The sequence below is a fragment of the Arvicanthis niloticus genome, chromosome 3 (genome assembly GCF_011762505.2).
Source record: "Arvicanthis niloticus isolate mArvNil1 chromosome 3, mArvNil1.pat.X, whole genome shotgun sequence".
Taxonomy (NCBI): domain Eukaryota; kingdom Metazoa; phylum Chordata; class Mammalia; order Rodentia; family Muridae; genus Arvicanthis; species Arvicanthis niloticus.
This window is the reverse complement of record NC_047660.1, coordinates 79,059,221-79,076,420: the sequence shown is the minus strand read 5'-3', so window position 1 is coordinate 79,076,420 and position 17,200 is coordinate 79,059,221. Positions and strand designations below refer to the sequence as shown.

Below are 17,200 nucleotides of genomic sequence, written 5' to 3'. Positions count from 1 at the left end.
TAGACCAGCCAGACTGGCCTCAAACTCAGAAATCCACCTGCCTCTGCCTCCCAAGTGCTGGGATTAAAGTCAGGGGCACCACCACCGCCTGGCGGGAGGTCATATTTCTATCCACATGCTGGAAGCAGAGAACAGACCAGAAATGGGACACAACTGTAAACTCTCACAGCGCACCCCAATGGTTTATGTCATCCAGGGAAGAAAGTCGTTGGTTGATTCAAGATACATATTTAAGGCAGACAGGATTTTATTTTACATATAAAACCCTGAGGAAGAGGATAGAGAGTTTAGGGACAACCCAGGCTGCGAATTGAGTGGAGCCAGCTTTAGTTGCATAGTTAAGACCTTGTCTCAAAAACCTAAAGTAATCAAAGCAAGCATGCAAGCAAGCAAACAAACAAAAAAATAGAGCTCTGAGGTTCAGTGAAAAAGCATGTGCTTCATGTGTTGTAAAGCTCTGGATCCTGTTATTAGCAGTGTAAAAAAGGGGAAAATACATATGTAGTAAAGTACAAACTGGTTGCTGAGGTAAACCAGTTCTATACCTACTGCTCGAAAGGTTGTGAAAATGACACCAACTTGTTTTTTGGAATTAGTGAGTCCAAGATAACTTTCATTTTAATTTTTTGAATGTATTTTAAAAATTTAGTGGTAAATTTAAAAAGGGGGGATAAACCAAAAGATAAGCAAACAGCTTTAAATGTTCCCAGGTGCTATTCTGGTAGGTCTGGTCAGGCCTTTCTTTCAACTCTTTGTCCTGAGTTGCTAGCCCAGCATGGCTGTTTCTTTGTTGCTGAGAGAGCTGTATGTTTGTTCTACAGTCTGCATCCTGCTTTTTAGCTTTGGCTAAATCCTGAAACTAGTTGTCATTCCTCAGTGACTCACACCTCAGGACTCTACCCCATGCCACACCAAGGAAAAGTTCTGTCCTGTCCTTCCTCATCTACTTGCTCTGTGGACTCATTTGAAAATACACTTCTGAGCTTCTAAAACATTACGTGTAGTTCTTTTTATTGGTGGACCGAACAAACATCTTTGCACCATTCCCAACTGGTTTTAGTACAGAAAGATTACCTAAGAATAAGTGACAAATTATCTATCAAAAAAGTGATAAAGGAACATTTTAAAGTGAGTAATGAAAATTTATTCTTTATTTTCCTTCTAACATCAAAGAATTGTTTCCATTTCTGATACATTATTTGTATTAATCATGTGTTGCATAATTACAACCACAGTTTTGTACATTACCCACACTTAAGTATGTTTCTGTGTAATATAGGGAGGTGTGGTTTCTATTTTGTTGATAGTTAGGTTTACATGAATCAGAGATGAGGAGATGATGTAGGACAGTCAAGAAGTCAGGAATGATAAGGAATCCGGTTTATTATACTTTATAGTAGGTTTTGATTATTAAGAATAAAGCTAGATGTGCTGGTAGACAGCTGTAGTTCCAGTACTCAGGGGAGGAGACTGAAGAGGATCTAGAGGCTAGCTTGGGCTACAGAGTAAGACCCTGTCTCCAGAACAGAAAACAAGCATATAACCAATTTAATACAGTAATAATTTTCTTTATGGTACACTGTCTTCTACTAGAATAGTAAATAATCTTAGTATAGGTAGTAGTATATTTATTTGGTCCCTTTAATCTTTTCCATTCTGATTGGCTTGAGTTCTTTAGGACCCCAAGAAGAAATACCATGTACATTCTAACTTTTGGAATTAGAGATTCTGAGTTCTAATGTGTTATGACTTTGGTAGATTTCTTCAGTTCTTTGGAAGTTTATTTGGGTCAGCATGACTTCTATATGTACACTGGTAGAAGTGTTAGGTAGCTCTTGACTTTTTTCTGACCTTTTTTTTCCCTTTAGGTATCGTTTTTCCTGATATTTTTTCCCCCCTTGTGTACTTCTAACTATTCTGTCAGAAGTTATTTCAGACATTTTCCTTCCTGGTTTCTCCTTAAGGAGTTTGAGTTTTTGTTTTCTCAGTTACACCAGTATTATTTCATATAATTATTTATTATTTTAAATTATGTGTATATGTCTGTGTGCACATGACTGCAGGTACCCAGAAGGCCAGTGGATCCTCAGGAGGTAGAGTTATTGCTGGTTGGTTGTGAGTAGTTAGATGTGTGCTGGACATCATTTGGGTTCTCTGGAAGAACAGTTTGTGCTCTTAACCACTGAGCCATCTGTCCAGTCTCTAGTTCATGTAACTATTGATCAGTTAATACTTGTGCTTTTCAGTCCTCCATTCTCCATCCCTTCCCTTCCTTTGTGTATTTGTACTACTGGGCCTTGAGCCTGGGACCCCACGCCTAGGAGGCAAGTGCTTTATTATGGAGCTGTATTCTTAGCCTCGTTTAAGAATTCATGTCTGCTAAGTTGTCCAGGCCAGCAGCCTCCATGTCTTAGTTTCCCTGGTGTCTGGGATTCCAGTGTGGAAACCATGCCCAACTCATGTTCACATTTTCTGTTTGTTCTGGTTACATTTACTCACTGCATGTGCTACAGGGAATCTAAAAGTGAAATGTTCAAAACTGAAGAGACTCTCTCACTAGCCATACCTGCTCCAGTATTTCCAAACACAGATACTTGGGCTGCCCAAGTAGCCAAAGCTAGAAACTTGTGCCCTCAATACTGAGCCCATAGAATCTATCATTAAGCTCTTTTTACTGCTTCTAAAATTGTCCAAGTTCAAAACATTATTTACCTTAAAGCCTTATAGCTGAGTGTCCAAGGCTTTAGTGTAGCACCTCCCAAACAGTTACTGCCCTAAATGAAGTACCAGTTTGATTTCAGTACTTCCCTGCCTAAATCTATAGTGATGAGTTCCCTAGTGTATACATCCAAAGATTATACCTTGCTTAATGATTCTGGAAGAAAGGCTTGGTGACTGCTTACCTTTCTAGTCTTGTTTCCTGTCTTCTCAGTCTTCCGTTTTCTTTGTATCCCTCCAAACTTCTTCCTTGCCAGCCCTACTTGCTGTGTTGTTTCTAATCCATTGTTGTTTAGGCTGTCTAGTCCTCCTCATTCTGACATACTCTTAGTCATTTGTCCCTTAGACTGAAGTATGGGATGACTTCATTAAGGAGACCTGTATTTCTGAGGACAGGGCAAGTACCTCTGCTCTGTGGTGGGTCCCTCTGTCTCTCTTAAATATATAAAGCGATGAGTGTGCTTTTCTTGTTACATAACTATGTCACAGTTGTGCATAGTAGTGCATGCATGTAGTTCTAGCTGCTTGGATCTCTGAGGTGAGAGGACTGCTTGAGGCTAGAAATTTGAGGCTACTCTGGGCAGTATGACAGGAATATCACCTCTAAAAAAGGCTCTTGATGTCACTTTTCCTTCTATGCTTTGTTTATTTTTTTGCTTCCCTGTAAAACAAAGCCCATTAAAAGATTTGCCTGTGTATATGGGCTCTCTATTTTCTCTTGAATTATTCTCTTGAGTCATTTTGGCTTTTATTCTCCAATATTGTACTTTTAATTTCATTTTGTCCCTTTCAGTTGTTGTTCTGACCAAGGTCGTTAATGATGTCTGGATTGCTGTTCCCAGTGGCCAGTTTCTGTTTCTTACCTTACTCACTCTCATCAGCATCAGTCATCCCCATATTCCTGAGAAGCACCCTCCACACAGCTTCCAGGAGATAACCTTCTCTCGAGGTATTTTTTATACTTGTTTATTATTTTCCCTGTTTCTTACTTGATCTTCAGCTCTCTGACACTTAAATGTTGAGTTGTTTCAAGGTTGGACCTCTTGTTCATCTGTACTTGCTCTCGTAGTGATCTCATCAATTTTTGACTTTAAATTCTGTTTACATTACGATAAAACCCAAATTTCCTGTGCTGTTGTAAAAAAATTATTAATACTATGCCTTTTTGGTTTTGTAACATTGCTTCAAGGGTAGGGATCCTAGAGACCATAGGGATATCAAGGTTATTGGTTTAAGTCACTCCTAGGTTAAACAAGTTCCAAACAGAACCAGCTGGTTGTTAAAGTTTTCCTATTCAGAACTTAGTGCTATAATCTTAAAAGAGAAAAAATACTTGCCGTGAAAACTCTCTCTCTTTCTCTCTTTCTATCTCTCTCTCCTTTTCTTCCTTCCTTCCTTCCTTCCTTCCTTCCTTCCTATTACTTTTTATTCACTTCCTGCTCAATTTACTACTGCTCCCCTCCCTGTCACCCCTTCCCACAGTCCTTCCTCTCTCCCCTTTTCCTTCTCCTCTGAGCCAATGGGATCCCCTGAGATTTCCCCTAAACCTGGCATATCAAGTCTCTTGCAGCAAGGCTTGGTACTTCCTCTCCCACTGAGGCCAAACAAGGCGGCCCAGCTAGTAGAACATATCCCACATTGAGGCAACAGCTTTTGGGATAGCCCTTGTTCCAGTTGTTTGGGACCCACATGATGGTCAAGCTGCACATCTGCTACATGTGAGTGGGGAGGCCTAGGTCTAGCCCGTGTATGTTCTTTGGTTGGTGGTTCAGTCTCTGAGAGCCTTAAGGGTCCAGGTTAGTTGGAATTCCTATCCTCTTGGTGCCTGCAATCCTTACTCCTGTTTTCTATGAGTCCCCAAGCTCCACCCACTGTTTGGGTGTCTGTATCTGTCTAAGTCAGCTGGTCGGTGACTCTCAGAGGATAGCCATGCTACTAGACTCCTGTCTGCATTGTTCAGTATCCACAGGTCTGATGAAGGTGAGTGGAGAGATGGGGGTTGGGGAGGGAGAACGAGGTCCCCCTGGGATAGCAGACTGCTCAGGGTAGCTTAGCTTGCTCCAGAAGACTCAGCTAGCAGGGAAGATCCTGTAAAAACTCTTAAAATTTAAAAGCCAGTGATTTTATTCTTGAAGGAAGTAACTTTACTTCTGAATGCTGGACAAGCTTACTGTTGCTAACTTTTTTTTAATTTTTATTGTTTTAGGTTTTCTTCATTTGTATGTATTTCATTTCATTTATTTATTTATTCACTTTACATCCTGATTGCAGCTCCCTTCCTTCTCTCCTCCCAGTCCCACTCTCACACCTATCCCTCCATCCCTCTCCTGAGAAGGGGAGGTCCCCCCATGGGCACCAACCCAACCTGGCACATGAAATCTCACCAGGAGTAAGCACGTCCCCTCCCACTGTGGCCAGGCAAGGCAGCCCAGATAGGGGAAAGGGATCCGAAGGCAGGCAACAGAGTCAGAGACAGTACAACTCCAATTGTTAGGGAACCCACATGAAGACAAAATTACACATCTGTTATAAATGTGTAGAGGGCCTAGGTCCAGCTCATGCATGCTCTTTGGTTGATATTTCAGACTCTAAGCCCCTATGGGCCCAGGTTAGTTTATTCTGTAGGTCGTCTTTTGGAATCTTTGACTCCTCCGGTTCCCTCAATCCCACTTTTCCACAAGACCCCTTGAGCTCAACCTGTTGTTTGACTGAGGGTCTCTGCATCTGTTTCCATCATCTGCTGGATGAAGCCTCTCAGAAGACAGTTATGCTAGGCTCCTGTCTGCAAGCATAGCAGACTAGCATTAGTAGAGTCTGGGGTTGGCTTTCTTGGGTTGAGCCAGCCATTGGTTGGCCATTCCCTCATCTCTGCTCCTTCTTTATCATGTACATCTTGTAGGCAGGACAGATTTTAATTTGAAGGTTTTGTGGGTAGGTTGGTGTCTCCCTCCTTCCACTGGAAGCTATAGGAGCTGGCCACTTCATATCCCCAGCTGCTAGGAATCTCAGCCAGGGTCATCCCCATAGACTTTCAGAACCTCCCCTGTCCAAGGTCTCCAGCTCCTCCAAGAAATGAACCCTCCCCACCAATTTCTGTTTCCTGCTCTCCATCCCCCATTCCCATCCAGTCCCACTCCTTTCCCCATCCCTTCTTCCACCCAGATCCCTCTCCCCATCCATGTCTAATATCTATTCTATTTCCCCTTCTGAATGAGATTCAAGCATCTTCCCTTGTGCCCTCTTTGTTACTTAGCTTCTTTGGATCCATGGATTGTAGCATGGTTATTCTGTACTTTATGGGTAATATCTACTTATAAGTAGATATATACCACACATGTCCTTAGGAGTCTGGGTTACCTCACTCAGGATGATATTTTCTACTTCCATCCATTTTCATGTCCTTGTTTTTAATAGCTGAGTAGTATTCCATTGCATAAAAGTACCACATTTTCTTTATTCATTTTTTGGTTGTTTCCAGTTTCTGGCTGTTTTCAACTTACTGAATTTCTCCCTCCTTGATTATCCTTGAAGTTTACCCCTTCTGTGTTTGGAAAATTCTATTTTGTGTGCTCCCCCCCCTGCCCCTCCCTGTGCCCCCCCTTTTCTTTTTGGTTTTTCAAGACAGGGTTTCTCTGTGTAGCCCTGGCTGTCCTGAAACTCACTCTGTAGACCAGGCTGGCCTCGAACTCAGAAATACACCTGCCTCGGCCTCCCAAGTGCTGGGATTGAAGGCATGTACCACCACTGCCCGGCAACTTTCCCTCTTATTTTGTGGTAATACTTGTCTTTCTCTGTTATCCGTGTACCCCCTCCACCAGTGGAATGTGTATGTGTGTATATACACACAGGTGTAGGTATGTGGGGCAGATATCAGGGGCCTAGAGCTCACCTCTTGGACCAGGTCAGCACCAGCTGGCTCTAGGGATCTCTCTTTCTCTGCCTTTCCAGTGCAGGTATTATATATAGGTACGGGCCATACCATATGGTGTTTAGTTGGGTGCTGGGGCTCTGAACTGAGTCCTGCTTGTTCACCACACAATTGGCTGATGAAACTGTTTCTTCAGCTGCTGTTGTTTTTCTTCCCGTTTACTTTTTTTTTTTTTTTAACTTCTATACATTATTTTCCATTAAATGACCATAATGTGATTATTGAAGACTTGTTAGGCTTAGTAAATAAAGTTAACTCTTTCAGATTTCTCTTTGTGCAGATAAGCATTGTAAACTGTTATACATTCTTTTAGGTTTTTTTTTGCTGCCTAATAGTGTAATCTGTATAATTGATTTTATAAAAATCAATAATATCTTCATTATATTTAAAAATTGGTACTGTATCCCTACCTTATTATGAAATTGCATTATATTTCATCAGATGATTATAATATGGATTTTTGTTGTTTTGTCTCAAATTTTCAGTTTCCCTTCCTTAGCCTCTCAAGTGCTTGGGTTACAAGTGTGTTCAACCAAGCCCTATTTATCATACAGTTTGGCTGAACATAGAGTAATTTTTGGTTTGTTTGAAACAAGGCCTCATTATGGAACTTTGACTGGCCTGGAACTCTCTATGTAGTCCAGGTTGATCTGGAACTCCCAGAGATCCTTCTGCCTCCTAAGTGATGAGATTAAAGATGTGTATCATCATGCCTATTTCCAGCTTGAAAAAAATAATTAAAAAATTTGACAATGTCATACATATATACAGTGAACTATGGTTACATTCAATTTTTACTACATTCTCATTCTCTCCCCCACCTCTCCAGACTTTTTTTTTCTAGTCAGTCTCCCCATTATATCGATTCCCCATTCTTCCTCTCTTGGCGTCTGTCCTCTCTCTCATTTTCTTCCTTGCTTTTTTTTTATTCAGGTCTTCCCAGGTCCTGTGTGTTCATGATTGGAGGACCACCTTGTATCTAGAAGACAGCATCCACCACATTGTTCCTCATCCTTTACTTCCCATAGTCTTTCCACTTTCTTCTCTGTGATTTCCCTGGATCTTGGGTGGATTGACATAGATAGTCCATTTGGGGCTAAGCACTCAGCTGTCATGTTCCTCTGCTTTAACTATTGCCTACTGCTGTAAGGGTTTCTGTAACCAGGTCTGAGAGCTGCAGTAGTCTACAGCTAAATACATTCATACTTAGAAAGCAGTTTAAATTCATGTCTATTTGGCAGAACATTAGCATTAGATTCCCTAATAAGGCATGTCTCCTCCCCATAGGCTTTTGACCAGTTCTATGATGTCAGACATGTATTCTCTTCCATAGAGTTGCTTCAAATCTAATCAGAAAGCAGTTGGTCACCCTTAGAACTTATCTTGCCAGGCTCAGTATGGAAGCAGGAAAAAAAAATCCATCTACAGGTGTATATGATTGTTCTAGCACTATGATGGTGGGTATCCAAGAGCAAATACAGTAGTCTGTCCTGTTTTGGGAGCCTGAGAGATGAGCTGGCCAATCAGTCACAGGGGAGTATCCTATATTCAAGCATTGGAATTTTGGTGTGAAAACCTCTGACTTCTGGGAGCAGGCTTAACCACCATGCGGAGTACTTCTGTTCCTTTTTCCTTCTTTATGTCTATGAAGTAGTAGGTTCCTATGAGTTTTTTATGCATTCTTGGTTTTGATTGACCCTCTACCCCCAACCCCACATTTCTTCTAATTCTCTATTCCCTCTTCCCTCTTTAAACCCTTTTTCTTCCCTAACATTTTCTTCTCTGTTTTCATATAAATATAATTTACTCTTCCTCCTCCCTTCAATGCCCCCTGCTCCATGTTTGCTTTCTTACTACCTGGCCTCTACTGACACTCACTGCAACTTAAACACAGCTAGCTATAAATTTGAGTCCAAGGTTCAGGTATGAGAGAGAACACCCAGTGTTTGTCTTTCTGGGTATGGTTTACCTCACTAAGTATACTATTTTCTAGTTCCATTAGTTTTCCAGCAAATTTCATTTTTCTTCAATGTTGTGTACAGTTCCATTGTGTGAGTGATTTATGATAGTCATGTATTAACTCTATAATTAGTGATTGCTGGCTGAATTCATGACCAGAAATGCCCAGGAAGTGGCAGGTAAACAATAGGAGAAGTCTAGGCTCTAAGTATTACATTACTATATGAATCAATTAAATATTTAAAGTATTTAATGCTTATTCAGTATTTATTTATTTAGAGACAGAGTTCTCTGGGTAGCCCTGGCTGTCCTGGAACTTGCTCTGTAGACCAGGCTGGCTTCGAATTCAGAGATCCACCTGCCTCTGCTTCCTAAGTGCTGGAATTAAAGTTGTGTTCTACCACCACCTGGCAAGGGACTGGTGCATGGGCTGGGAAGCGAACTCAGTATGCATTTCATTATGGTTCAGGACAGAGCTGATTCTACTCTTTAAGGAATTTTTAGTAGTTGTGAAGAGGTTTTGTTTGATGTTCTTACTTTTTTGTATAATCTTTGGGCATACCATTTAACTACTATCTTTGGTCAAATAAGATACTGCTTAATCATGGTATGCATGAGTTTAGATGAGGTAACTGTATATAAAGGAGCTAGCATAGGATCTGGTATAACAGATACTATGCTTGTGGACATAGAAACTGAAAAACCTAAGTTAATTATGCCTGTGTGTCAGGTAGCTGGTATGGGCTAGTATGTGTATTTTTGAAAGACATTTTAAAGCCTGCCATTTCAGATGGTGTTGCAGCAGGTTTGATGGTTTTATTTTCACCATTACTATTGTAGCTCTGCTACCTGGCCACTGTCAGCCTTCTCCTACTCATGTATGATATAACATCATTCCTATCTCATAGAGGCTTGAAAGAAATGAAAGAAGCAGGAAAATTTCCAGACAAACAGTGATAATAGAACAGAATGTTGAAGTTAAAACAGTGTAAAATCTCACCCCTGTAATCTCATCTCTTGGGAGCAGAAGACAGGAAAATCAGATTTTAAAGGCCATCCTTGCCTTCATAACAAGTTCAAGGCAAGCCTGGGTGAAGTCTCCACAGCATGCATGTATAAGATTTTGTTTCAAAAACAAACAATAAAACAAAATGTTTTAAATGCATCTTTCTCCCCATGGCTAGTTTGGGAACACTTTTAGCAAGTTGCTTAATCTGTCTTAATTCTCAATTATTTATTTGTACTGTGAAGATAATGTAACAAGTACCTTAAATGAGAAAGATACATGCACAATAGCTTGTTCAAGTCCATAGTAAACACAACATAGATTGTGATGGTTGTGAATTATTTTGTCATTGGTGAGTAATGAATTCCTTGTTTGGCTTTGCTCTCTGTGTATAAAACTTGTAATAGCTGAATTCCAGGAATAAATGGTATTACTTTTCATGGAAATGAAAGAAATCAATTTATTCCTTTATTGAGTTTGTGTGCGTGTGCGTTCTCTTGCCATGGCTCATATGGAGGCTTTCTTTCTACTGTTTTTGTTCCAGGGATCAGACTCTGGTTTTGGGCTTGATGGCAAGTACCTCTAACATGCTGATCCAGCCCACTGGACCAGAAATCAATCGTTTTAAAAGAAAAAATTTCATGGTGGTACATACATTTTATTCGAACACCCAGGAGGTAGAAGCAGGTAGATCTCTGTAAGTTTGAGGCCAACCATGGGTTCTGTAGTGAGCCCTATTTCAAAACAAACAAATGAGTGAAATTAGTTAAAAGAAAATTGCACAACTTCTCCACCTTGGGTCTCAACATTTTCCTAGGGGTAATGTTTACGATGTGTGCTTAGGCTATGAGTGCAGGTAGAAATTGAACGTGATACTGTTACTGAATTTCAGTTAAAAAATGTAAAACAATTAGTGATTCTTGAATGGCGTATTACTTATTCTGAGAAGTGGGTGTCATGAAGGATGTTGGAAGTGGTCTTTATCTGAATGCCCAAATCATGTGGTAGCAGAAAATCAGAAGCCTCTGCTCTTATAAGGAGTATATTTTATTTAGCTCAAATAGTCATTTGCCAAGAAAAAGATAGTCATTTCTCTGATAAAATCATTTTTCATGAATTATATTATTGTTTCTATTTCCATTTATTCACCTATAGTTAGTAAGTTTACTTTTTCTTTTCCCAAAGGAAAAAAAGTATCTATTCTCAAGGCTTTGACCATTTATATATCGACATAGTAATTCTTTAAAGATTACAGTTTACTTGGAAAAAGAAATGTATATAAACTCTAAGTGTGTGTTTTCTAAGAAAGGACTAAATTATTGGTGGCAAGAGTGAGCAAGTCATGATCTTCCCATTTCTGGGGACTCTGACTACTGCTATGTCATCAGAAATGTTAGAATAATTTTCCTAAACCATTTTTTTTTTTTAAAAATCTGTAAAGTTTTTGGGAATGTAGCAGAAAAGTTAGCAACAAATACAATAGAAAATCTCTTGTCACTATCATCATTCCAGGCACCAGCAGATGGACCCAGGGACAGGACATAGACCCCTCTGGTATTGGTGTCAAGACTTTGTAAGCTAGAGTCTCCCATGTCTGAGCCAGTTATTAGGCCAAATAAAAGCTGTTTCCGGATGCTCTGAGTGGGCAGTGTCTCCAGTTTCACTTTGCGTGGTAGTCTTGCTGTCCACACTCTGGCCATCTGGTGTCTACAAAACACCTGGAGGGCAAGGAGGAGGGGTCAGGTAGCCTTCTACCACACTGGCTTCTGGAGCAGCCACAGAAGGCTGTTGTTTCACAGGAGGGTGCTACTGGTGCTGATAGGGTACTTGCAAAACTAGGCCAGAATAAAACCCCATAAGGTGAAGCCTGCTTCTACCTCTCTTCCTCTGATGACACTGCCCAGCTCTGGTAGAGGACTCTCAGTGAGCCTTGTTTCAGCAGCCAGGAGACCAAGAGGCTGTGAGAAGGAAGATGTATTCCAAAGCACCAGGGTTTGACCTTCCAAACACTGGGAAAGGTGTTCAGTATCCTCCCTCCACAGTATCAACGACCAGGACACAGGAAACCCACAATCACTTTCTAATACAGGGTCCTAAACCGATGTTTTAATCAAATCTTTTATTTGTGCCCTCTGTCATAAGAAATCTCAACTTGTCTAATGCCAAGGTCCCCTTTTGCATTCCGTCTTAGATTTCTGCCCCTGTCCTTCTGGGTTTTTTGTTTTTTTATTCTTTAGGGATGGGTCATAACTATATATAAATGTACCTGTTCCTCCTGCTCCTGCTCCTGCTCTTCTTCCTGCTCCTGCTCCTCCTCCTCAGTCCAGTCACCACCCTCATACATCAGTGTGACGTAGAAACAATTACACCAACCTGCATTGCACATCAGTCTTGTAGAACTTAGCTATTTGATTCCTACACTCTTGATTTATTTTTAGTGTCCTAAATATATGCTTTTTCTGTATAGTTAGGTGCTTAGTAAGTACTGTAAACTAAAATGATTTGACCGAACAGTGAATTTATGATTGAAATAATTAAATTTCTAACTTGCTTCAAGAAAATTTAATAATTTTATGAGGTTTTATGAGAAGCTTTGGATTAAATATCAGAGAATGCTTAGTTTAAGAAGGAAGGTAGGCAAGCATTGTGGTGTTTTTGTTTTGGAATTGTAGTGTCAAGTCAGCAATAGCTGTGAGAGTGTTATAATTTGTTTAATATGCCTGATCTTAGTGTTTTAATCTATAAAATAGAGATGTTAATATCTTCTTGATAGTCTTATTATAAGGATCGGAAGTGATGCATATTAGATATCTGCACTTCACAGGGGTCTGTAGGTGGTAGCTATTAATATTTTAATCTTTTAATGATATTGCATAGTCCTTAATATACAACTCTTTTACCTCCTTGGCAAAATTTATTCATAGGTATTTTATTCTTTTATATTCTTTTAAATGGAAGCACTTTTTAAATTTCTATTTTGGGGTACCCATTGCTAGCATGTAGAAATATAGCTACTGGGCTAGGGGTGCAGCTGAAGGGTAAAACTTTGTCTTGGGTAACAAGGGTCTAGTTTCCATCTCCAAACAAACAAAAGGTGGGGGGATGGAAAGGGCTACAATCGAGAAATACAATAGCTCTTTCTGTGCAACTTTATATGCTGAAATTTTGTTGAGTTCATTAGCTTGAATGGTGTTTGGTCTATTTTGTGGGGTTTCTTGATAGAAGATTATGTCATCTCTGAATGGATGTATTTTACCTTTTCCTTTTCAGTTTTGTTGTCTTTTTTTGTCAATGTTGAGTAATAAAATAATGGTAGAACTAGATGTCTTTATATTATAGCTGATCTAATGGGGGAAACTGCTATTCTTTAAAAAAAATTTTTAATAACACACACACACACCACTTCCTTTGCTCATATTTATCTCTTCCCCACCCACGGGTACTTTTCTTGCCTGAAGATAGTCCCTCTCTGCTTTACACATTCATTACATATTCATTACACATGCATTATACATATAGTACACATAAGAGAAAGCGTGTTGTATTTGTCCTCCTCTTGTTTACTTTGCCTCTTTACTTTGGTATATTTACTTTTCTTGTTTCTTGTAATGACATACCCGACAGAGAGACTTAAGAAAGGAAGGGCTTATTTGTATTCACAGTTCGAGAATATAATCTTATCATCAAGGAGAAAGCATGGCAGAGACATGAAGCAGTTATTCACACTGTATCCACACTCAGCAAGCGGAAAGAAATGAATTCTGGTGCTGAGCTTGGTCTCTTCTTGTCTGATCTGAGACCCCAGCCCATGGAATAGTATACCCACACTTAGGGTCAGTCTTTCTACCTCAGTGAACACAATATAAAAACTCCCTCATAGGCATTCCTAGAAGTTTGTTTCCAGGGTGATATCTTGATAATCAAGAAGCAGCATTACAGGTGCCTGTATAGTCTCCCTTTTTAGGTGGATATTTTCCACACATGCTACCACTCAGGAAGCAAACAGATAAATCCTAGTTGTCACTTTATTTCCTTTTTTTTTTTTTTTTTCTTTCTAGTCCATCACCACTAGTCTATGAGATGATTTGCCAACTTTCAGAGTGGTTCTTCTTTCATTTAAACCATCCCTGGAAACACCTTCCCAGACATACCTGGAGCTGTGTCTCATAGATGATTCTAAATCCAGTCAGGTTGACAGTAAATTAACCAGCACAATGTGCGTGTGCGCTCTGGATATGAAAGGAAACGGGATGTTTGTCTTTCTGATCTAGCTTACTTTGTTTACTATGATGATCTCCCAGTTCTGTTTTTTTTTTTTAATTACATATGTCAGAGTTTTATTCCTTTTTATGGTTAAGTAATATGCCACCCTGTATATATATATATATATATTTTCATTGTCCATTCATCTCTTTAAAAATTTTTATTTGTTTATGTGTATAAGTATTTTGCCTGCATGTATGTAAGTGCACCATGTTTGTACAGTGCCTACCGAGTCCAGAGAGGGCATTAGCTCCCTAAGAACTGAAGTTGCAGACAGTCGTGAGCTGCTGTTTGGGTCCTGGGAACAGAGCTTGAGTCTTCTGTAAGCAACCAGTGCTCTTAGCTACTGAACAGTCTCTCCAACTATCTGTTTATTTCTTGATTGGCACTTAAGCTGGTTGTATATCTAAGCTGCAGAGAAAACACTTCAAGATGTAGGCACAGGCTGGGAATGAAAGGCCTCTAATAGTTCAAGTAACAGCAAGAATTGATAATAGGCTATCTGAAAAAAAAAAAAAAGGCAAACCTTTAAAGTGTTTCCTCCCCCCAACCCTTGCAGCTTTAAAGTTTTAGTTACTACATTAGGGACATTGAGGTCTTGAAGATATGAAGGTGAGAAAACAGGTATCTAGTTGTATTCTTGTATATCTATACAAGGCAGTTATCCCAGCACTAAGTGCTAAAGAGACTCTTTTCTCCAAAGCTTTCTTTGACACTTTGTTAAAATTTAGTTGGCTATAGATGCAAGGGCTTATTTCTGGGTCCTCTCTTCTATTCCGTTAGTCCATGTGACTGTCTTGCTAGTGTGGTATTGTTTTTGTTATTGGGTCTTTGTAATATAATTGAGGTCAAGTATTGGGACAGATGTAGCATTGCTTTCTTCATAATATTGTTTTGTCCGTTCAGGAACATTTTTACTTAAATGTGAGTTTCAGGATTTATTTGTTTTCAAGTTCTATTTAGAATACCATTGAAATTTTGGTCTTGGTTGCACTCATCTATAGATCATGTTCGTTAATGCAGCCGTGTTCACAGTGTTTTTCTATGAATCTGAGTTTGAGAAATCTTTCCATCTTCCATTTTCTTCAATTTCTTTAGTGTTTTTAAAATTTTATTTTTAAAAATTATGCACATACATGTGTCTCTTCATGTGTGGATCTGTGCCTATGTGTGGTGTCCTGAGAGACCAGAAGAGGATATTGGATTCTCTGCTGCCGGAGTTATAGGAGGTTGTGAACTGCCTGTTCCTTCTGGGTATCTAACTTGGGCCCTTTGCAAGAGTGGTTTGCATTCTTAACCACTGAGGTGTCTCTCCGGCCCCTCTTCAGCAATCCGGTTTTTTACTGCAGTTCTTTTACTTCCATGGTAAAGCTGAGCCTTAGGTACTTCATTCAGTGGAAAGATGTTGTGTGGATTTTTTCCTCTGATTCCTTTCTCAGCATGTTTGTTATGGCTACATAGAAACGTGGCTGGCCTTTGTGCTAATCTTGTATCATGTTACTTTGCTGAAATTGTTTGAGATCTAAGAGTTTTCTCATGGAAATAATAGAGAGTGGATACCCTTATCATTGTTCATTTCAAGGAAATAATACACATGCAGATAGTACACACAGAGATTCCATACACATGTGCACCAAGATGCCATACAGATAAACAAATAATACACAGAATCAATACAGAATATTAAAAACATATTCTAAACTGTGTGTACATGTGTGTGGGCAAGAACAAGTGCCTGTATATGTATGTGCATGTTAGCGGTTGATACTGGGTGTCTTCCCCACTCACTCTCCACCTTATTTATTTTTGAAATATTTTAAAAGTGTTTTGCCTACACACATACACACACACGCACACGCACTGTGTGTGTAGTAGTGTCCTTGGAGGCTAGAAGAGGGCACAGGATTGCCATGGAACTGGAGTTATAGGTAGTCGTCAGTTACTATGTGGGTACTCCCAAACCTTTGCCTTGTTTGTTTGTCCAGACAGGATCTCACTCATCATGTAGTCTTGGCTTGCCTGGAATTCACTGTAGAGACCAGGCTAGCCTTGAATTCACAGACTGCTTCTGCCCGAGTGCTGGGATTAAAAGCATGAGCCACCGTGCCCAACATTGAGATGTATCTTTCACTGAGCCTAAGCAGATCCCAGGAATTCTCCTGTCTAGTTCTTTCTAACACTGGGATCACAAGGTGTGTGTGTGTGTGTGTGTGTGTGTGTGTGTGTGTGTGTGTGTGCTCGCGCGCTCAGGGTAGAATATTCACTCTTGTGTTGCACCTATGCACTTGGAAGCCAGGGTAGAATGTCTGTGTTTTCTCTCACTTCTGCCGTATTCATTTGAAATAGGTCTCTCCTTGAGCAAAGAGCTCACTGTTTTATTTATTTATTTATTTATTTATTTATTTATTTATTTATTTATTTGGATAGGCCGATGACCAGCAAGTCCCAGTGACCCTTGTTCTTTTTCTCCAGCACTGAGGTTTAAGGTATGCATGACTATACCAAGGTAGCCATGATGTTGGAGATCCAAAGTCAGGTCCTCGTGGCAAGCATGCTAGTGACTGAGACATCTCCCTAGCTTTGATCCTGTAGATTTTGTAGATTTCATTGGTCCCTCTTAAGGTCCTTCTTAAGGTCCCTCTTTTCATTTTTAAGTTTGTTAGTTTTCTCTTTCTTTTATCAGTTTGGTTAGGGGGTTTGTTATGTTAGTCTTATATAAGTAAGTAAATGTATATGTGTGAGTGTGTGAGATCCATGTGTGTGTGTGTGAAATGTGTGTGTATGTATGTGTATGAGATGCATGTGTGTGTGTGAGAGAGACGCATGTGTGTATGTCTGTGTGTGATGCATATGTGTGTGTGAGATGCATGTGTGTGAGACGCATGTGTGTATGTATGTGTGTGTGAGATGCATGTGTTGTGTGTGACACATATGTGTATGTGTGTGTGTGAGATGTGTGTATGTGTTTGTGTGTGAGATACGTGTGTGTGTGTGTGTGTGAGATGCATGTGTGTGTACATTGCCTTTATCATTTATCTTATCTATTTATTTAATGTGGGCATAATGTGTGCATGTTTGGCTATGCCACAGCACATGTCCAGAAGTCAATTTAATGTTGACTCTCTTTCTATATCTTTCTCTACTTTTATTTAGTTTTATTTCTTTAATTTTTTTTTTTTTAACTTGAGGATTGGAGAGATGGCTCATCAATTAAGAGCACTTGTTGCTTTTTCAGAGGACCAGGTTCACAACCGTCATAACTCCAATTTCAGGGGATCTGATACCCTCTTCTGACTTCTGTCGGCACCAAATACCCATGTGATATA

General features: G+C 39.8%; 1 protein-coding gene and 1 pseudogene across 26 annotated transcripts in view; one reads left to right on the top strand and one right to left on the bottom strand.

Moving 5' to 3' along the window:
* The window catches only part of Slmap (sarcolemma associated protein), a 119,989-nt gene that overhangs the window by 25,114 nt on the left and 77,675 nt on the right, over window positions 1-17,200 (top strand). The window lies entirely within an intron of this gene.
* LOC117706370 (small nucleolar RNA SNORA71) lies at window positions 11,587-11,702 on the bottom strand (annotated as a pseudogene).